General features: G+C 41.6%; 2 long non-coding RNA genes across 2 annotated transcripts in view; one reads left to right on the plus strand and one right to left on the minus strand.

Annotated features, from left to right (window-relative positions):
- Window positions 1–17,348, plus strand: part of LOC129135942 (uncharacterized) — a 57,555-nt gene extending 40,207 nt beyond the window's left edge. Inside the window, exons 2-3 of the long non-coding RNA XR_008537056.2 lie at window positions 13,582–13,703; window positions 17,148–17,348. This is a non-coding gene — a long non-coding RNA (uncharacterized LOC129135942). The remainder of the gene's footprint in view (window positions 1–13,581; window positions 13,704–17,147) is intronic.
- Window positions 1,338–11,436, minus strand: LOC107976679 (uncharacterized). Its single transcript, XR_001720791.2, has 3 exons — window positions 11,327–11,436; window positions 4,299–4,516; window positions 1,338–3,057 (listed from the first exon to the last, which is right to left on the minus strand). It is a non-coding gene; the product is annotated as an uncharacterized LOC107976679 (long non-coding RNA).
- Window positions 17,349–22,101: the final 4,753 nt, after the last annotated feature.

Here is a 22,101-nt window from a genome sequence, read left to right on the forward strand (position 1 = left end):
AGAGCAAACAAACTTTATCCTGAACACATGTGTTCTTTTGCCTTATTCATCTAATGTTACTTGAAACTTTTATTTTTCCACTTTGAATAGTAGATTCTGCCAACTGTTTTAAAAGCTTTTCTCTTTTTAGGGGAGGAGGGGAACAGCTTTTCTCCCTTTTGTCTGATAACTGAGGAGTGAAGATTTAATTAGTGAGAAAAATATACACACTATAAACCTCAGAATGTTCCCACTGCTTTTAATGTTTGATGTGCCTGACAGATTACCCTTTCAAAACAGATAATAGGATAGGTGGTGCTGGAAAAAAACTTTTCCATCCAAGACAAAACCACGTGGACATTGAAAAGAACTGGCATTTGCCTAGACATTTAGTGGGGGACATGTCCTTAGGGCACAGATTCCATAGTGAAAGGCTCTTCTCCCCCTTCCACACACTCTAGCTCTCTCTAGAAGGTATAATGGAAAGAACTCTGAACAAGAATCAGGAAATTGGCCTTTGTTCCTGACTGTGCCACTTTGTGGAACTGGGCAGATCTTACCTCATTCTGTGCTTTAGCAGCTTCATTTGCAAAAATTAATGATTACCTCAAATGATTTCTGATTTTAGCCAAAATTAAATACAGTAGTTTTAAAACAACTGCTACATATTAACTACTTACGTATGTAATTTTGCACTCAATATAAATTATATTATGGAAAAGAAACTCAACCTATGTTAACCATCCCTGTACTGATGAGGAAACTAAGACTTAGGAAAAAGAAGTGATTTACTCAGTATTGGGCAGTTAGTGAGCATTTTTGAGCCAAGGTCTTACTTTAACCAGAGACCTTTGCATAATATTGTACTGTTACTAAACACTTTCTATTATTTGACTAGAGGAACACAACATATTGATGCATTTGAAGCAATAAAATAATTATTTTTCCTTACCCTCGGCAGAAACAGGATGATGAGAAACATTGACTAAAAATTTAATCAAGCCTTAAGGACAAATAATATCACAGTTTTGAATAGGAGATTGGGTACCTTGGAAGTAATTATGAAGAGGTGTTTTAACTCAGCAATAGGCTCTTTCTTATTCCTGCTAGGAATGAAGAAGCACAAATTGAAAGTAAAGAAGGAGGAAATAAAACACTGACTCTATGTGTAAGAAAGGTGACTTGCAAATTATGAGGCAGTTAGGAAAATGTTTATTTTTTCTTATCATTTTATAGGCTGTATATATTTGAGAATTAATATTTGTCCTTTGGAGGGTGTGTGTGTATGTGTATGTTGGAGCTTTGTGTGTGTTTTAGTCCATTTTCCTACTGCTATGAAGAAATGCCCGAGACGGTAATTTATAAAGAAAAAGAGGTTTAATGGACTCACCGTTCCACATGGCTGTGGAGGCCTCACAATCATGGTGGAAGGTGAAGGAGGAGCAAAGGCACATCTTGCATGGTGGCAGGCAAGAGCGTGTGTGCAGGGGAATTGCCCTTTATAAAACCATCGGATCTCACGAGACTTATTCACTATCACAAGGACAGCATGGGAAAAACTTATTCCCATGATTCAATTACCTCCCACCAGCTCCCCCCAAGACACATGGGGATTATGGGAGCTACAATTCAAGATGAGATTTGGGTGGGGACACAGCCAAACCGTATCAGTGTGCCTGTGTGTATGCATGTGCACGTATATAAATTTTTTCACTAGTGACTGATGGACCATCTATAAAATAAACAAAAGAGAAGAGACAGGGTCTCACTTTGCCTCCTAGGCTGGAATATAATGGCATGACCATAGCTCATTGCAGCCTCTAATTCCTGGGCTCAAGTGATCCTCCCTTCTGAGTAGCTGGGATTACAGGCACGTGCCATTATGCCCAACTAATGTTTTGTTTGTTTGTTGTGGAGATGGGAGATGGGAGTACTGCTATGTTACTCAGGCTGGTCTTGAACTCACTCCTGGCCTTAAGTGATCCTCTGGCTTTAGCATCCTAAACCACTACAATCTTAAAAAGGACCAGTTTCCTGGATTACCTCTCTCCCTCCATCATCCACCATCTGCCATCAACTCTATAGAGTCAAGGGCTATCCCTGTCTTTTCAATAGAAGCCCTCAAGAAGTCACTCCATAGGGACTATCTTGGGCTTTGGGAAGTGTACAGGGTTGGGGTGGGTGGGAAGGTGAGGAGGAAAGGCCACTGTTTCAGGTGGGGTTGGAGGGAGATGGAAAATGGACCACAGAGGTTCAGAGAACAGGCCCTTTGTGGAAAGGGGGAGACCAAATAATGCTGCGTTGTGAAAGGTGAAACAGGCTGCAAACAGAAGGAGCCCACAGGAAGCCCTGCTCTGAGCAGCTGAACATTCTGGGGTCCTCAGACTCCGATAAAAAAGCACATTTAGCCTACAGCTTTAGGCCCTTCCTCCTACCCTTGTGGACTCTGCCACAGACATGCCCTCCAAATTGATTCTATCCACTTGTCTCTAGTCTACTGCTACTATTTTAGTCTAAGGCCTTCTCCCCGCTTTCCTGGGTTATGGTCACAGACTCCTATCTGAGTTCCCAGCACCAGGTGCCCAGTTGTTTTCATCTCTTAACACATTCCACATATTATAGCAAGAGAGATCTTTCTCAAATGCAAATCAGACCTTGTTGCATCCCAATCTCAACCCCTTTAGTTGCTCTTCTCTTTGCCCTCATGGTCAAGTTCAAGCTCTCTAGTGTGGGGGCAGATGTTCCTTTATAATTTTTCTGCTTATGTCTCCTGCCTCAGGCCTCACAATTCTCCACCTCACAGATGATGTCTCAGCCATGATGAGTTCCTCTCAAATCCTTTAGGTTTCAGAGATGTCATTTCCCCTGGGAACATTTTCCTGACTCCTCGTTCCAAGCATATGTCTGTCTTTATGTTCCCATAGCACCTGATCATTGGATCATGGTAGGGTTTATCACGGTCTCGTATTTGTCTGCTTACTTGTCTGTATTCTTCACTTCTCAAATATGTCTTCTTTGTTCATCATTGTAACTCCTTTCCCCAGAATGTTCTTAGATATTTACACCCATCTTCCCCCTCTGTGAAGGGAATAAATGGATATATAACACTGTATTAGTCCATTCTCATGCCACTATGAAGAAATATCCAAGACTGGGTAATTTATAAAGAAAAGAGGTTTAAATGATTACAGTTCTGCATGGTTGGGGAGAACTCAGGAAACTTACAATTATGGCAGAGGCACCTCTTCACGGGGCAGCGGGAGAGAGAATAAGTGCAAGTAGGAGAAATGCCAGATGCTTCTAAAACTATCAGATCTCATGAGACTCACTCACTATCACAAGAACAGCATGGGGGAAACCGCCCCCCATGATCCGATTGCCTCTACCTGGTTCCACCCTAGACATGGTGATTATGGGAATTAAAATCCAAGGTGAAATTTTGGTGGGGATACAGAGCCAAACCATATTAAGCACCATCCTCAAAATAGCCTTCCAGCTGAAGACAGCTAAGGCACTCATGTAGTCTTATTTTGTCTCAGACAAATAATTTTACCTTTGAATCATTGTTCATTAATCTAGATTTTATCCTGAGGCCCTAAAAATTGTTTATCATCTTCTGGGAGATCTTAGTCCTAGATGGTGTTTTATTCCACAGGTTAAATTTAAACTTGGGCCAAATCTCCATCCTTGTGGCCTGTGAGTACTGAATTTGGGACTGAAAGCCTGGGACTAACTGGAAGTGTGGAAAAGGAGGAGGGTGTGGCACTGCCCTTAATGATTTTTTTTTTTTTTTTTTTAGGATTTCTGGTGGAAAAGGAGAGACACTCAGGAATCCCCAGATAAACATGGTTTAGCTTTTGTAGTCAGATCCTTTCCCCAAATTTACTGCTTCTTTCTCCACCACTTCTCAACCCCCCAAACTGAACTTGCCTCTTCAACACACTCCCTTGTGCCCTATAGACAGTCACAAGCTTGACCTATAGAGAGCATGTATTTCTTGAGGCAACGAAGGTAGGAAACCCTATTCTAAAATGTTTCTTACACTTTTGGCTCTGTCTAAATTCTCCATTTTTCAATTAAAATGGAAACGAGATTAGAATTCTATTCTAGTTATGGATATAATCAGAACACAATAAAGCAGAAAGATTGCTTCAGGCTCTTCTGTTAACGTTACATTTATTCAACAACTCTTTATGGGGACTTGCTATGAGTGAGGCACCAGGCTAGGCACTGTAGCTACAAAGGTGAAGAGAACATAGGCTCTTCTTCAAAGAAACTTACACTGTCAGCTTTATAGTTATGAAATCATGATTGCTTACCTTAAATGTTCTTGACCTACATTCTTAGATATTTTGAGTCTTGAGAAATTTGTTTGTTTATTTTTTTCATTATTATACAATGTCAATTAGCTCAGTGGAATCCAAGATGTTCGGCTAGCCTTCTGATCCAAGATAGTGGACCAAACATTTGTATTTACTCACTGTGCCCCTCCATACTTCTCTGAAATAAAAGTGTAGATCTTCAAAATTAAACATATCTATAAAGCAAAGGGAACAGAAGGGGACATTATCAGCAGATTAGACATTCCAAAAATTTTTTAGAAAATAAAAGGTAAATTGAATAGTAAGACACGGAATTATTAGATGTGTTTGGAAAACCAACAGCATGAACAAGATAATCCAAGAAAAACAAGTTGTCCCTTGGTGAAAATGGAAGGAATTTGAGAAATATAGAAGTGAACTAAACAATAAATACAGTCATCCCTTGGTATCTGTTGGGGACTGATTCCAGGACCTCCCTCAGATACCAAAATTTGGATGCCCAAGTCTCTGATATAAAATGGTACAGTATTTGCATACAGCCTATGCACATCCTACTGTATACTTTAAATCATCTTTAGATTACTTATAATACCTAATACAATGTAAATGCTTTGTAAATACTTGTTATATTGTATTGTTTAGGGAATAATGAGAGGAAAAAAAGTCTGTTCATGTTCAGTACAGATGCAACTTTTTTTTTTTCCAGAATATTTTTAACCTATGGTTGGTTGGAATCCACAAATGTAGAACCCGGCTACAGAGAGCTGACTGTAATTAAAACCAACAGCTTCTATTTGGTATACTGAAAGAGAATTGGGAAATCATTAAATCCATAAAATAAGAACAGGATGGAGTGAAAAAAGCTGGACTCTGTGACGAAATGGACATATATATGGATAAGAATCAGGAAAGTTTTCATAAAGGAAGTGCCAAACTGAGCTAGTTGGTCAAATGAACTATTCTCCAGGTGGATGGGGCAGGGCATTTAGGCAGAGGAAGCAACAAAGCACAGAGTGAAGCCCAGGAAACTACAGGTAGCTGCAGGGAGATGACAGGGCTACAGTGTGCATGGAGAGAGGCCAACATGGTGAGGTAGGCAGGAGGAGCTCCTGAAGGGCTCCAGCCTGGGAAGCCAGGCTAAAGAGATGGCATTCTATCTTGTCAGTAATAAGAAGCATTGACATTTTGTAGAGATGATGAATTGAGGAAGGGATTTATGTGGTCATTTGTGGTTCTGGCTGATCCCCCTGAGTGCTGTCTGCTAGAAGGATTCCAAGGGTTAAGTCCTGAGGCGTGAAGAAGAACCGATCTGTAAGATAGCTTAACTAAGGTGGTAGCATTGGGATAAGGGTGTGGGGTGTGTGTGTGAGGGGGATACGAAGTTATTAAGGTGGTAGAATTGATGGCAACATTCATCTTGACAGAGAATACAGGATGAGGAGCAGATTTCAGAGGAATATAATGAGCCCTTTTTTAGATCTTTGTGAATGTTCAGAAATGGCAGCTGGTGTTGCATAATTGCAAAATTGGGGCTTAGTTACTTATTGGCTTCTGAGAACGTAACTGCAGTTTTTTTCTTTCCCTCTGCCCCACTCTTTGAAAGGGGGTGGGGCTCAAAGAGTAGTGTGTGTGTGTGTGTGTGTGTGTGTGTGTGTGTGTGGTAAATACTTATATACAAATTTCTTTAGATTTTTCTTTATCTCCTTCACTCCTTTTCAACATTTTGGCTGGTTGTTCTGATATTACCAAGGTAATCCACAATTATGGCAAATATTCAAACAAAACAAATTATAGAAAGTCCAGAAAAAAAACCTCTGAAATACCTTTTCCAGAGACCACCGTCATGAACAGTTTGGTCTACAGAATTACAAATCTTTTGAAGTATATAGTATATTCTTTTATGTGGCCACTCATTATATTTTATGGGATCTTAGTATTATTGCTTTTAAATTCATTTCTTATATTTTAAATTTGAAATACTTCAAAATATGCAGAAAAGTAGAGAAAATAACATTAACACCATATACTTACCATGTAGATTTAAGAGAAATCTACACTTTGCCAAATTTCCTTTTTTTTTTTTTTTTTTTTTTTTGAGACAGAGTCTTGCTCTGTCACCCAGGCTGGAGTGCAGTGGTGCGATCTCGGCTTACTGCAACCTCTGCCTCTTGGGTTCAAGCAATTCTCCTGCCTCAGCCTCCTGAGTAGCTGGGATTACAGGTACTCACCACCATGCTTGGCTAATTTTTGTATTTTTAGTAGAGATGGGGTTTTGCCATGTTGGCCAGGCTGGTCTCGAACTCCTGACCTCAAATGATCCACCTGCCTCGGCCTCCCAAAGTGCTGGGATTACAGGCATGAGCCACCGCACCCGACCAAATCTCCATTTTTGTAAATAATTTTTCAGATATAGAAAACTACCCAATTATGGCTGGGCATGGTGGCTCATGGCTATAATCCCAGCACATTGGGAGGCCAAGGCAGGCGGATCATTTGAGGTCAGGAGTTCGAGACCAGCCTGGCCAACATGGTGAAATCCCGCCTCTACAAAAAATATAAAAATTAGCCGGGCATGGTGGCAGGTGCCTGTAGTCCCAGCTACTTGGGAGGCTGAGGGAGGAAAATCACTTGAACCTGGGAGGCGGAGGTTGCAGTGAGCTGAGATAGCACCATTGCACTCCAGACTGGGTGACAGAACAAGACTCTGTCTCAAAAAAAAGAAAAGAAAAGTAAGAAAACTACCTGATTACTATTACTTCTCTCTCTCTTTCTCTCTCTCTCTCTGTGTTCTAGAGGTTTGCAGTATCCTGAAGCTGGTGTGAATCAACCTCACGCTTTTTTTTTTTTTTTTTTTGAGGTGGAGTCTCGCTCTGTCGCCCAGGCTGGAGTGCAATGGTGCAATCTTGGCTCACTGCACCTCCACCTCCTGGGTTCAAGTGATTCTCCTGCCTCAGCCTCCCGAGTAGCTGTGATTACAGGCATACACCGCCATGCCCAGCTAATTTTTTGTATTTTTAGTAAAGATGGGGTTTCACCATGTTGGCCAGGCTGGTCTACAAATGTATCTATCCATAAGCAATACAGTATATAGTAATATTTTTATTATTCTATTATTTCTATTGAATGTTTATATTCATAGTATCACACTGTACACATCCTTTTGCAATTTGCTTTCTTTAGAAGCAACAATATATTTTTGAGATTTATCATGTTGCTTTGTGTAGATTGCTTACTTTTTTTTTTGATGGAATTTCCCTCTTGTTGCTTAGGCTGGAGTGCAATGGCGTAATCTCGGCTCACCACAACCTCTGCCTCCTGGATTCAAGAGATCCTCCTGCCTCAGCCTCTTGAGTAGCTGGGATTACAGGCATGCACTACCACACTCGGCTAATTTTGTATTTTTAGTAGAGATGGGCTTTCTCCATGTTGGTCAAGCTGGTCTCGAACTCCCAACCTCAGGTGATCTGCCCGCCTGGGCCTCCCAAAGTGCTGGGATTACAGGTGTGAGCCACTGTGCCCAGCCAATTATTTACTTTTTAATTTATTTTATGATACACAATTTGTCTCTTTATCTCACTTTATTTTTTGATTTTTTTTTTTAAACCAGGATCACACTCGGTCACCCAGGCTGGAGTGCAGTGGCGTGATCTCGGCTCACTGCATCCCCTGCCTCCCAGGTGCAAGCAATTCTCCTGCCTTGGCCTCCTGAGTAGCTAGGACTATAGGGTGTACCACCACATCTGGTTAATTTTTGTATTTTAGTAGAGACGGTATTTTGTCATATTGCCAGGCTGGTCTTGAACTGCTGGCTTCGAGCAATTTGCCCGCCTCGGCCTCCAAACTCACTTTATTTTTTAGATATTGTTAACGGTACTATGGGCAGTATCCTTGAACATCTCTCTTTGTATAAATGTGAAAGACATTCATAGACATGGGACTAAAGGAGGTGCCCATAGTCAACCATGCTAGGCATTGACAAATGGCTTCCTTAAAGGGGTAATACCTGTGTACATTGCCACTAGCAATTTGTACACTTTCTTGATTCGTTTCACTCTTGTCAAAACTTACTCTTTTTTAAATTTAAAATTATTGGCCAGGCATGGTGGTTCATGACTGTAATCTATCTCCCAGCACTTTGGGAGGCTGAGGCAGGTGGATCACCTGAAATCAGGAGTTTGAGACCAGCCTGGCCAAACATGGTGAAACCCTGTCTCTACTAAAAGTAGAAAAATTAGCTGGGCATGGTGGTGGGTGCTTGTAATACCAGATACTCGGGAGGCTGAGGCAGGAGAATCGTTTGAACCTGGGAGGTGGAGGCTGCGGTGAGCCAAGATCACACCATTGCACTCCAACACAGGGGACAGAGTGAGACTCTGTCTCAAAAATAAAATAAAATAAAATAATTGTCAATATTGTTGGTTATGAAATGCTATCTCATTATTGTTTAAAGAGGCATTTCCCTTGATAACTAGTGAGGTTGAATTTTGTTTTCCAGATGTGCATGAGCCATTGGTTTTTTTCTGTTATGCATTTTCTATTCATATACTTTGACCACATGATATGTGCCTGGTCATAACCCATCAAACTCTTCTTTCTCTCAGATACTTCACTTTATGGAAATCTTTTTCACGTTTATCCCTCAAACCCAGAATTTTGAGTGTCATACCTGTTCTAACATAAATTTGAGGAAAATGAAGGCTAATTCAGAATAAAGAACTATATAAGCAGATGGACAGTGTGTTCTCCTCTAAATAGGGGTGCTAGGATAAGAGGCGGTAGGATGAATGCACAGCCTCAAAATCCACCACCCACTAAAGACCTCACAGTACATGATGACATTAGCATGCTGTGCCAGCATTTCTACCTACCGCGATGACCTGGAATGAAGGACAAAAGGTGCAATTGTTGAGTCCTGTGCGTAAACTTTGGAAGAGAACATACCTTGCTTTAAACCATTAAGGAGGCAGGCAATAGATTCCTGTACAGGGTGGCTTAGCCAAAAGTGGCTGGTCTTGTTCTCATTTATATGGTTTATAATGATTCTAAGTCATTCTCGGAGAAAAACAGACTCATTTCATCTCCCTTTAATTAGGATTTCTGTTACTGCAATATTTTAGTGGCATTTATGTCAAATGTTTTCTTTTGAGAACTTCTCCCTTTTACTGTCTTTTTTCTTTTTTTTTTAACTTTTATTTTAGGTTCGGGGGTACATGTGAAAATTGGTTACATAGGTAAACTCATGTCAAGAGGGTTTGTTGTACGGATGATTCATCACCCAGGGATTAAGCTCAGTACTCAATAGTTATCTTTTCTGCTCCTCTCCCTCCTCCTACTTTCCACCCTCAAGTAGACCCCAGAGTCTGTTGTTTTCTTCTTTGTGTTCATAAGTTCTCATAATTTAGCTCCCACTTATATGTGAGAACACGCAGTATTTGATTTTCTGTTCCTGCGTTAGTTTGCTGATGATAATAGCCTCCAGCTCCATCCATGTTCCTGCAAATCCATGATCTTGTTTCTTTTAATTTACTTTTTGCTATTCTGATTAGAGAGTGGCCATGCTCCATGCTCCATATGGATATTCTTTGGAAACAAAGCATTTTTGAAATGGTAGGATTGGGGCTAGTAAAAGAGAACAGAAAGAATTGTGAACAGGGTCTCCTCCAGTACAGATGGTTAAAGAACACAAATAGGGAAGTGTGATGAGTGACCTCCATTTAATTGGGCGCCCAAGCTCTTGGCTGCTCCAGCATGGGTTGCCATCCTGACTGATCCCTTGGCTCAGAAACAGATATGGTGCTATCAGGAACGCAAGGCCAATATCTGAATATTGCAGCAGAGACTGCTCCCATTTCAGAAAGCAACCCAGATTAAAGTTGATGATTCAGTTTCAATAAATGCTTCCTTTTTTATAAAAGGCATTTAACATCACTCTTTCCCCTGGTAATATGGAATTAGCTTTTGGGATCAACTGGAAAATGTCAGAGGGCAATTGTAAAAGGCCACCTGCTAACCACAGGAAGCTGGGCTGATACAGAATGCCAGGTTAACTTAAGGTCGATAATGGTTACTTCCTTGTCACTTTTTACATGCATCCTTGCTCTGCAGTGGGGGTCATAAGAAGTTAAGATGCATGCAAGGTGAATTTCTAGAAGTCAGCTTCTCTGAGAAGTATTCTCTGACCACACATTCCTACTAGTCCCCACATACGCTGCTGATCTCCCCATCTTCACCCCCATTGTTGAAATTGCTCCCTCATTGTAACTGTTCACTCATCTGTCTCCACCATAAAGCTTAGGCTCCTAGAAAGTCAGGACCAGAGCTAGTACAGTGCCCCATGTTCTTATGGAATGATTTTAGTGCCTTGAGTTTGGTGTGGTGACCAGAGCTGGTGGCCAACTGTCGTGAGGCCCCAGTCCTTCTTTTTGTCATGCTTTCCCTCCCAGCCCCTCCTTGACCACTCTTTCACCTCCATCTTTCTACTTATATAGAGACAAATAATAAGATGCTTGTACAAAGGGTGTACTTGTATTATCCCATTTGTATTGATATTCCACAACAGCAAATTAGGTTTTTTTGTTTGTTTGTTTTTTGATGGAGTCTTGCTCTGTTGCCCAGGCTGGAGTGCAATGCATGATCTCGGCTCACTGCAACCTCTGCCTCCCGGGTTCAAGCGATTCTCCTGCCTCAGCCTCCCGAGTAGCTAGGACTACAGGCACCCACCACCAAGCCTGGCTAATTTTTGTATTTTTAGTACTGACGGGGTTTCACCATATTGGCCAGGCTGGTCTTGAACTCCTGACCTCAGGTGATCTGCCCGCCTCGGCCTCCCAAAGTGCTGGGATTACAGGTGTGAGCCACTGTGCCTGGCCTGATAAGGTTTAAAGATTAAATACTATGTCGTTAAATTTGCAAATCTCTCGAACAGGAAAATCAGGAACAATGACAACATTCGGAGCTTCCCAGAAGGTAACAACTATGGGGAGTTTTGTGGTCATCTGAGAGAAGCACACACACAGATGGTTTACCTTTCATTGGTCCATTCTTGCCCAGAAGGCGACACTAACTGAAACAAAGAAGCCTCATATGAGAAGGACATGGGGTCACAGCCGCTTTTGGGGTGGCCCTGGGTCCTTGATCTGGTCTTTCTCTGGCTCATTTTGTATTGCTCACTTTGTTACTTCACAATCCAGGGCTTGTGACATTTTTCTTCTCTGGAGTGGAAATGACAGAGCTGCAGAACATGAGTTTCTGATTGGTCCCTATGAGTCAGGAAAGAGGGCCAGTTGAAACTGGGCTCACACACACACACACAAAAACTAGGCTCACATGTGTTTTCCCATCAGCTAAACAAGTTTTCAGAAGTACAGAAATAACTCGTTGGGGAAGGGGACCCAGGACAATGACAATGTTTTTGATGGTAATGTCTGCAGAAGTAAGGCAGGTTTCCTCTGTGCCTGAAAAGATGGCACCATTTGAGGAGATGGCATACTCGTGGTGGAATCTTCATTAAGATGTCAAACTAAGCTGTAGGAAATCAACTCTAGAAAACAGCTCTAATGTGAGAAAACATATATCCAGTTTTATAGAGCAAGAGCTGTGATCATGGTGACATTTAACAACTGTATTAGTTGGCCAAGAGGGTAAAAATATACTTGACCTCTTAGAGCACCATAAATAGCTTGGATACTCTCAGCTTGTGGGCCAACTGTGTCATGGTCTTTTTTCTAGCCCCTCCTCTTTCTCCCTTCCTTCTTGTCTCTCTCCTCCTCTCTCTTCCCTCCCCTTTCTCCTTTCTGACCCTCTTTTCTCTTCTCTATCTTCTCGAACCTTCCCTTCCTCCTCTCCTTTAGGTGCTCAGCACCTCTTTGATTCATTAAACATTTACGGAGCTCCTTCTTGTGCCAACGACTGTACACAGAGCTGGGATGTCAAGATGAATCAGTTATATTTCCTGCCCAATGCCAAGGGATGGCTTGATGGGTTTTGACCAGCCCCTCCCTGGACTCCCAATTTCTTTTTTTTTTTTAGACGGAGTCTTGCTCTGTTGCCAGGCTGGAGTGCAGTGGCACGATCTCGGCTCACTGCAGTCTCTGTCTGCCTCCCAACTTCAAGCGATTCTCCTGCTCAGCCTCTCGAGTATCTGGGATTGCAGGCGTGCGCCACCACACCCTAATTTTTTTGTATTTTTAGTAGAGACAGGGTTTCACCATGTTGGCCAGGGTGGTCTGGATCTCCTGACCTCGTGATCCACCCGCCTTGGCTTCCCAAAGTGCTGGGAATACAGTCGTGAGCCACCGCGCCCGGCGCCCTGGACTCCCAATTTCTACCTCCTGGAACGTGCTTTACTCACCAGCCTTGGTGTTATTCTGCAATATGGCCAACTGGGATTTTTTTCAATCTTACAGAAATTATTCTCGGAAATGTTTGCTATTTTTTTTTTTAATGAAGCTACAGCATACAATTTAAGGATAAATAATGTACTTACTCTGCAGCTATTGTTTCAAGTCAAATCCCCTGATTACTCCTCCAAAATTCTTTTCTTAATAAAATCTCTGACCCTTTCCTCTTCCTGTTAGAACTTCTGGAGCTACCATTGTTCCTCCTCTTGGGCTGCTCATAACCTAGGGGAGTCACAGTGAGATTACTTGCTTTAAAATTCTTTAATCACTCTGAGAGTTGTTAGGAAAAGCTGACACATCTGATTTGGAAACTCCCACTCCAGTGGACTGTTGTGCCTCAGCACACAGGGACGGGTGGAGCAAAGGAACAAGAAGCCAAAAATTCTCAGGGCACTTACTATGATTGTGTAAAAGAGAGACTCATCAATTAACACAGGTACTGGCAAGTGCACTTCATAATGCCTCCATTTCTAGACAGATCAAAAACAGTGTGCCCTGTCAATAAATACTGAGTTTCTGTAGCAGCCTGATTGAGATCAGCTAACCTTTAGGCCAAAAGCGGGATTCTTCCTTGCTGAAGCTTTTGGCAAAGCATATTGAGCTTCATGCCAGGGATTAGATTAACTCTTGCAAAACTGGTTCACCAGGAACAATGACTCAGTGTTTTTTTTTAGTATCCGGCATATTGTGTGGAGCAGCTATAAATATATTTACAAGCTGGAGTTTCAAGGGAGGGGAGTAATAGCTTGCTGAAAAACATGCCAACTGAGTTATGGGTCTTCACGCAGCCAGCATACTGTGTTTTGGGCTCTGCCTGTTGTAATTTTTAGAAATTAATTAGTTTATCCTTTATTTATATTTATTTATTTATTTATTTTCAGATGGGATCTTACTCTGTTGCCCAGGCTGGAGTGCAGTGGTGCGATCTCGGCTCTCTGCAACCTCCGCCTCCCAGGTTCAAGTGATTCTCCTGCCTCAGCCTCCTGAGTAGCTGGGATTTCAGGTATGCCTCACCATGCCTGGCTGATTTTTGTATTTTTAGTAGAGACAGGGTTTCACCATGTTGGTCAGGCTGGACTTGAACTCCTGACCTCAAGTGATCCACCTAAGGGTACTGGGATTACAGGCATGAGCCACTGCACCCGGCCTGTTGGTTGTAATTTTATTTTCCTCCTCAAGGACTTTGAGCACATTATCTTCTCTTTAATAACTTGTTTCCACCCTCCTTTGTGCACGCGCACACGCGTGTGTGTGTGTGTGTGTATTTTCTGATCTCCCTACGGGGGCAGAGAGTCTCAAGCAGGTATGTCCATGTTATTAACATACTGTCTGCTTATTAACTAACTGCACCAATGATGAAAGCCAACTGACAAACAAGTGATGCTCTTATCCCTCCTTTGCAAGCAATGAATCTGAAAGCCAAGAGAAGTTTTCCTTTCAACAGGAAGTGTTTTGGAGTCCGAACAACTCTGCATTTAGACAGTGCAGCTTTTAGTTCCAGATCTTGGCAATGGGGCAGGCAGAGGGAGCGGCAACTACAGACTTTGCCGTAGGACTGTGTTTTCTATGGAGTGTGTGTGCTCTGACGAGCTAGTGACAGGAGGGAGGTTACAAAAGCATTTACTGAAACAAGGATTTCTAATAGAGGAGCTTTTTAAAAGTATTAAATATGCCAATGTGCCTAGGGCATAGTCAACAAAGAGTTATAATACATGTCATTTTTCATATTTATCAAGGAAACCATGTCACCCGCAGCCTTTCTCTATGTCGGGCATTCTGAGAAACACACTGTAGTGGTGCCTGAGGGTCTGGGGAAAGAAGAATAGAATGAATGGGGCATCTGAGAATTGTAAACTCCCCCAGTTGTAGTTCCTTTCGATGTTGGTCGATGGATGAATTTCCAGTTTCTACTATTGTGGTTGGATTGGGGAGAGTAGCTCAAATTGGGAATTGCTTTTTGAGGATCTAGGGCTTCTGGAATTCTCCCAGTTTCTTTTTACTTCTTTATGCTATCTTGTCTACTTTGAAAAATCAGTAGCATCCATTTGATTGCAGAGCTGAATCTTTCTATACAGTGAGGAGTTGTAATCACATTACTTATAACCTGCTCATTTAACTTTTTAAAGGTGCAAGTCATTGTAACCTAAGTATTTACTCACACTGATCCTTAATACACTCCCCTTTCTTATCTGCAAGCTTCTTTCTCTGGTTTCTCCTAACTCTGTTACTGCTCATGAGTTTAAAACTTTGTCTTCTCAGTTCCTGGCTTCACCTGTTTGGTCTCTGCTCTCCAGGACTCTGCCTTGGAAATCTGACTCACACTTCTATATGTCCCTGGGGCTCAACTTCGGGCCTGGCGCCAGAATCACCCAGGCTCCAAGCAAGCCTTGTAGGCTCCACTCAGTCCTTTGACTCAAGGAAATCTCCACTTCTAAATGGCTCTCCGGTTGATTCTGATGCCAGTCCAGGGTTGAGAACCACCGCTTTAGCTTCTAGACACACAGCCCCCTCTCCTTTTTCCTGGAGCCCCTCCTGGGTCATGATTCTATTTTCCCTATTTCTGTACTCAGAAGGGATAAAAATGGAAGTGTATGTGAAGTTGCTACTATGTCCCAGGTGCTTTAAATATGTTATTTTATTCAATCTTCACAACAGTCTTATGCAGTCTCTATTTTTATTTTAAGAATGAGGAAAACAATAGCTGGGCGCAGTGGCTCATGTTTGTAATCCCAGCACTTTGGGAGGCCAAGGTGGGTAGATCACTTGAGCCCAGGAGTTCAAGACCAGCCTGGGCAACATGGCATAACCCTGTCTCTACCAACAATACAAAAATTAGCCAGTCTCATAACCCAGTCTATAAATAAATAGATAAAAATTAAAAAATAAAATAATTTAAAAAGAAAAGAATGAGGAAAACAAGATTCAGAGAGCCTTGGTCGTCTTCCCAAAGGTGCACAATTAAGAAATGGCTGAGCAGGGGTTCTGACTCAGATCTGTCAGCATCTACAGCTTTGCTACTTAAAAGAGTGTGGTCCGTGGACTAGCAGAATTAGTGTCACTTGGGATATTGGTAGAAACACAAATACTTGAGTGCCATCTCAGACCTACTGAATCAGTTTCTTCGGGGGTAGGGTCCAGGAATATGCATTTTATCAAGGCCTCTAAATGTTTCTCAAAGTTTAAGAAGCATGGGGAACTGTATCTTTTCCTACTATATAGTCTTATCTCTTTCCTTGTTTCTTTACTCCAAAGTATTGCCTTATTTCTTTCCCAGAAACCTCACTATCAGCTCACTGTTCAGCCTTACTCATATCTTCCTCAACCAGCAGTTTTATTACACACACCCTTCTCATTTCCTCACATTGCTCATGATATCTGACTGAGTACAGGGATCCAACCTGGCTTTGGGTTTTGCACTGTCTTGCCTCAGTCTCTTAATTTCTTCCTATGCACATTTCAAGATATTGAAGACACTGACTTCCAAACCTCTTCTCTAAATCTGACAGTGAAGCAGTGTGTGTGTGTGTGTGTGTGCGTGCCAGTGCACACACCACACATACAAGCACATACACAGAGTTAAGTTTGGTCACATTTACTTCATTAATTGATATATACCACAACTGAGAAAAACTTACTGGCATTCTACTCCAAGCTTGAATTCCCAGACGAAAAACAAACAAGCAAACAAACAACTCCTCCTTACACAAAAATATCTAGTGGCCTTTGAAAATTCCTTTTAACATTACATTGTGTCTCTTCAAAGTGAAGCAGGGTGGGCAGATTTTTGAACATGAATCTACTGATAACACAACACCTCTTCAAAACTAGAATCTCATTCAGGGTTAAATGATGTCCAAGTCAAACCTGGGATGCTAGCATGATGCCCCATCCTCAGTCAGAGGTTTCAGGGTGGCAAACAACTTTTGCTCACTCTCCTCTGCCTCTCTCTATATTTGCAGAAAGTCCAGCTTTCACTGCAGAAGTTTGATAACTCTGTAAAACAGTTTGATCCTAACTTCAAAAGAATTTTTATGCTATTTGGAATACATAAAAAATGAATTTATTCCAATACTTTAGCCCCATAAATAATGCATAATGATTGGTGAAAGATTAGCATTTTGGAGTTCAAGTACTTAAAGCTTTCTTGGATGGATAATGCATCACCCTTAACTAGCATAAGGGGAAATAGAAGGTTGACAAGGAAAACTTAATTTAGGGTTCTTTATTTATTTTTCTCTAGTTATGTTTACCTTCCCAGGTTGTTTTATTGATGCCGCTTTTCACAAGGATATTTCATGAATAAATATCAGGTTGTATCTCTGGCCATCTGTGATGATCACGTTTTTATTTTTAGTGAGTTGCTCATGGGATTATATCCTAACTGGAATTGCAGTTAGTATATTGAGATGTATTGACTCCATTTCTGTCTTTCATTCTTCTTTCTCAGTGTATTCTCACTGGATTAGCACTCCTAGCCCTGAGGACTCTTGGGCCAGTTTTATTACTAAAAGAAGAATTACAGTTTCGCTACACAGTGACCTTGCAAGAAGTATCAGCACAGTTCAATTTCAAATTCTCCTCAAATATCAAATATGTTCTTGGTATATTTTGCTTAGCAGTTTATTGCCTTCTCATCTCCACTGTTTTTCCTAACAGCTCAGAAATCTATAAATAAAACTTAATAATGGGGAGTGACTCAAAAGTCTGGTTATTTTTATTAGTAAACTATTTTAGGGGTGAACACTTCACATTTTACATTCTCATGCTCAACAGTGCTGAAAATAGTCTGAATTTTTTTTGTGTGTTAGGTTGATGAGAATATTTTTGAGATGACTAGCAGAAAACAGAATCAGTAAAACAGTGCTATCAGTTTTCATGTTGAATAACTTTACAGGAAATGATAGCATCTTTTTTTCTTTTTTTGAGATGGAGTTTCGCTCTTGTTGCTCAGGATGGAGTGCAATGGCGCGATCTCGGCTCACCGCAACCTCTGCCTCCTGGGTTCAAGCGATTCTTCTGCTTCAGCCTCCCGAGTAGCTGGGATTACAGGCATGCGCCACCATGCCTGGCTAATTTTGTATTTTTAGTGGAGACGGGGTTTCTCCATGTTGGTCAGGCTGGTCTCTAATTCCCGACCTCAGGTGATCCACCCGCCTCGGTCTCCCAAAGTGCTGGGATTACAGGCGTGAGCCATTGTGCTCAGCCGATAGCATCTTAACAATAAACATGCAAAGATTTGTAAATGTTGGCAAACAGCAAGAAAAACATATTTAGAAAATTGTGCTATGCTTTAATGTCCTGTCTGTACGATAATTTACTTAGCTCCTCACCTTCCCCCCAGCCCACCAGAATGTTTAAACTGAAATTTAAAGCACAGTTGATCTTGGCTTGGATAGGCAGCCTGCATATTAACTGAGGATTTAGTTAGTATCCAGGGGCAGATCTACTTCTCAAAGTGAGATTCACATAGCCCCCTTGGAAGCTTTCAAATAGATTGACTAGCCTTTTAAAATTCCTCTTCTCCCCTTTCTTATTGCCCCCGCCTTCTCTAGCTGTATGCTAACTTGCTGCATAGAATCCTGAATTTCTGGATTTCTACATTTCTAGCTCAATGAATGGGGTAAATCAAAACTTAATAACACCCTTGATTTTGAAAAGCTTCAGTGCTTCATGTAAGACTTTTTGAGAAAAGATCATTTTCATTTATTTCTGTTTTATTTCTAGCTTAATGATTAAATGTAAGCTGTTCAATACCTTTTTCAATATCCCACTTGTTAAACCCACACTAAACCTCAGAAATATTGAGTCAATGATCTAAATTTCCATTCAAAATTTCCACAAAGCAGAAGCATAAATGTTTTCATTGTCATTACAAATAAACAGACAGGGCTGGGCGCAGTGGTTCATGCCTGTAATCCCAGCAGTTTGGGAAGCTGAGGTAGGCGGATCACTTGAGGTCAGGAGTTTGAGACCAGCCTGGCCAACATGGTGAAACACTGTCTCTACTAAAGATACAAAAAAATTAGCTGGATTGGTGGTGTGTGCCTGTGATCCCAGCTACTCAGGAGGCTGAGGTAGGAGAATCACTTGAACCTGGGAGGCGGAGGTTGCAATGAGCTGAGATTGTGCCACTGCACTCCAGCCTGGGTGACAGAGTGAGACTTCATCTCAAAAAACAAAAACAAAAACAACCCCTTCCCCTCCACGAAAGAAAACCCCAAATAAACAGACAAACGAAAGCAATGAAAACAGGAAAATAATTTTGACACCTACTTCTGGGATGTTATGTTATGCTTTGCATTGGTTCTATTTATTAGACATGTTCCCATCTTTATTATTTAAGAGCAGATAAAATAACCTCACTACACTAATCTCTTTTGCGCTGCCTCTTTCCATATGATTCTTCACTAGCAGTTCCCAAAACAAAAAAATTGTGCACCAAAATCCCAACTGAGACTCAATTGTTTGCTGACTCAACAACTCTAATGAGAAATCTTATACAAGAGCTTTTGTTTCAAAACAAAGTGCCAGGAAAATTTTGCTTCCCTCAAGCAATGGCATGTTTTCTTTTCTGGACAGTGAGAACCATGTAATTAAACATATTTTCCTTTGTGCTTTGGCTGTCAGGAAACTCAGAGCCAAACTTGTAGCCCAAGTTTTATGGCTATGTAAGACATTATGGCCCATATATCTGGACTCTTCCTTTCTCCTTGGTATTGATCTTCAGTCTTGGCTTTAGTTTACAAAATATGCCATTATAAAAAATAACAGTATCTGTAGGCTGTCTGAAATCATTATGGAAAAAAGTAGTGTATAAATAAACGAATAAGTCAGTTGTTTGAAAAACAATGCATTTGTATCAGAAATAACTTTGTGAGTGGTCTTCAGGTTCCTAGTCTATTTCATTTTGATATGTATTTCTTGTGGGTTTACCACGTGCCAGACAAAGATGTTCCTGGCAAGGGGTTTAATAATGTTAACAGTACTCAGTCTTTCTAGTGCCTTACAGACTATAGAAGGAGAAAGAAATACAAAACAAACTAAAATAGGTATTCAATTGCAACAAAAGCAACTTGATGTAGGGGTACAGGGGAAGGAATAATTCATTCTACAGGCCTTTAAAAGATAAAGAGGTATTTCAAAGGCAAACAATGGAGAGAAGATCATTCTAAGCTAAGGAGGCTGCATGAAGAAAGCATAATGTCACTACTTTTTTTTTTTTTTTTTTGAGACAGGGTCTGGCTCTGTTACCCAGGCTGTAGTGCAGTGATGAGATCACAGCTCACTGCAACCTCCACCTTCAGGGCTCAAACCATCCTTCCACATCAACCTCCCAAGTAGCTGGGACTACAGCTGCATGCCACCATACCCAGATAATTTCTTTTATTTTTTGTGGAAACAGGGTTTTGCCATGTTGCTCAGGCTGGTCTTGAACTCCTGAGCTCAAGCGATCTGCCCACCTTGGCCTCCCAAGGTGTTGAGATTACAGGCATGAGCCACCGCACCCAGCATAATGTCATCAAATTGAAGTGAGAAATGGGAATGTCACTACCAACCATAAGTAATAAACAATAGATTATCATTAACATTGCTCCTAGAGAAAGACAAGTTTATTTAGAGGTGAGGCGAGTAGAATTTTTTTAAGGGAACTTCTGGGTAATTTAACACCATGATCCTTCTCGAATGCATTACAACGTAAAAATGTAGTTCTCCTTTTTCTTTTCTTTTCTTTTTTTTTTTTTTTTTGAGACAGGGTCTCGCTTCGTTGCCCAGGCTGGAGTGCAGTGACACAATCTTGGCTCACTGCATCCTCCGCCGCCTGGGTTCAAGTGATTCTCCTACGTCAGCCTCCTGAGTAGCTGGGATTACAGGCGTACACCACCACGCCTGGCTAATTTTTGAATTTTTAGTAGAGATGAGGTTTTGCCGTGTTGGCCAGGCTGGTCTTAAACTCCTGACCTCAAGTGATCTGCACACCTCGACCTCCCAAAGTGCTGGGATTACAGGTGTAAGCCACCATGCCTGGCCATTTTTCTTGATAAAGGGGTGTCATTGGGGCTTCTCTTACTCCTGTCACTCATCATGGGTGCCATGTCTTTTTTTTTTTTTTTGAGATGGAGTCTTGCTCTGTCGCCCAGGCTGGAGTGCAGTGGCGCGATCTCGGCTCACTGCAAGCTCCACCTCCTGGGTTCACGCCATTCTCCTGCCGCAGCCTCCTAAGTAGCTGGGACCACAGGTGCCTGCCAGCACGCCCTGCTAATTTTTTGTATTTTTAGTAGAGACGGGGTTTCAGCGTGTTAACCAGGATGGTCTCGATCTCCTGACCTCGTGATCCGCCCACCTCAGCCTCCCAAAGTGCTGGGATTACAGGCAGGAGCCACCACGCCTGGCCTGGGTGCCATGTCTTAATTGACAACCACAATGAAGAGAGGAAGGAAAGAGGAAAGAATAAGACAATACAAGAAGAAAAGGGAAGGAAAAGCCAATGACAGACATTAACTGGATTTTCCTACAAAGAGAGGTCATGAGGATCAAGAGCATACAGAAGTTTGCAAAATAAAGAGTTTCTCTGGATTGGAGTTGACCAAAATAAGAGAAAGGTGAAGCGAGTATAATGTACGGAGACTTCTCCTGGGAGAAGTTATCAGTGGAGAAGTTATTGGGTCATATAGTGATGGTGTGCTGATAGGACCTGGTGGTGAGTTGACGAGGAGCCATTGCCATTCAGCCATCAAGAATCATGATGTGTGTTGTGTAGGAATGGAGAGGTGAGTGTGGAGTGGATGGGGCGTAGATGGAGAAGCAGGAGGATTCGTCATGCACCCTGAGACTTGCCATTATTGATGTCAGACTTCCTCCGACCGTGTTGCCACCCTGGACTGTTTGACTTTGGTAGCTATTTTAAAACAGCAAGAAGAGCTGCTTGAGAAGAACCTGGGGGAGATTTCACAAACAGCAGCTGCATTGAATCTCCCTGGATGTGTGCTTTTGGAAACAATTTACACAAGGGCTGATTTCAACATGCACTAATATATACAGTTTAGCTGGCATTTTATATGGAAACTTTAATAAAATGGTTCTAATTAGTGCTTAATTTACATAGATTAGAGAGTTCTACAAGCCCACACAGTAGGGCTTGGGGATTTTATGTCATTTGATGGAGATGCCAGTTTGATTCAGATAAAGAACCAATTTTAGGGAATACTGCTGAAGTTTGCCCAACACAAATGAAAGAGTTGTAGCTTGCATTTCTTTTACCCACTCTTGTTCAGTGGCTTGAACTAGCTTTCTGTCTCTTCCACAAGATTTAGGACAAGATGGATTTCTGTGTCAGCATGTAGTAGGAGAGCTTTGATTTTCTAGTTCTGTCCTATGTGGATCTGTATGTAGCTCAGATTCCC

Source organism: Pan troglodytes, chromosome 11 (genome assembly GCF_028858775.2).
Source record: "Pan troglodytes isolate AG18354 chromosome 11, NHGRI_mPanTro3-v2.0_pri, whole genome shotgun sequence".
NCBI lineage: Eukaryota > Metazoa > Chordata > Mammalia > Primates > Hominidae > Pan > Pan troglodytes.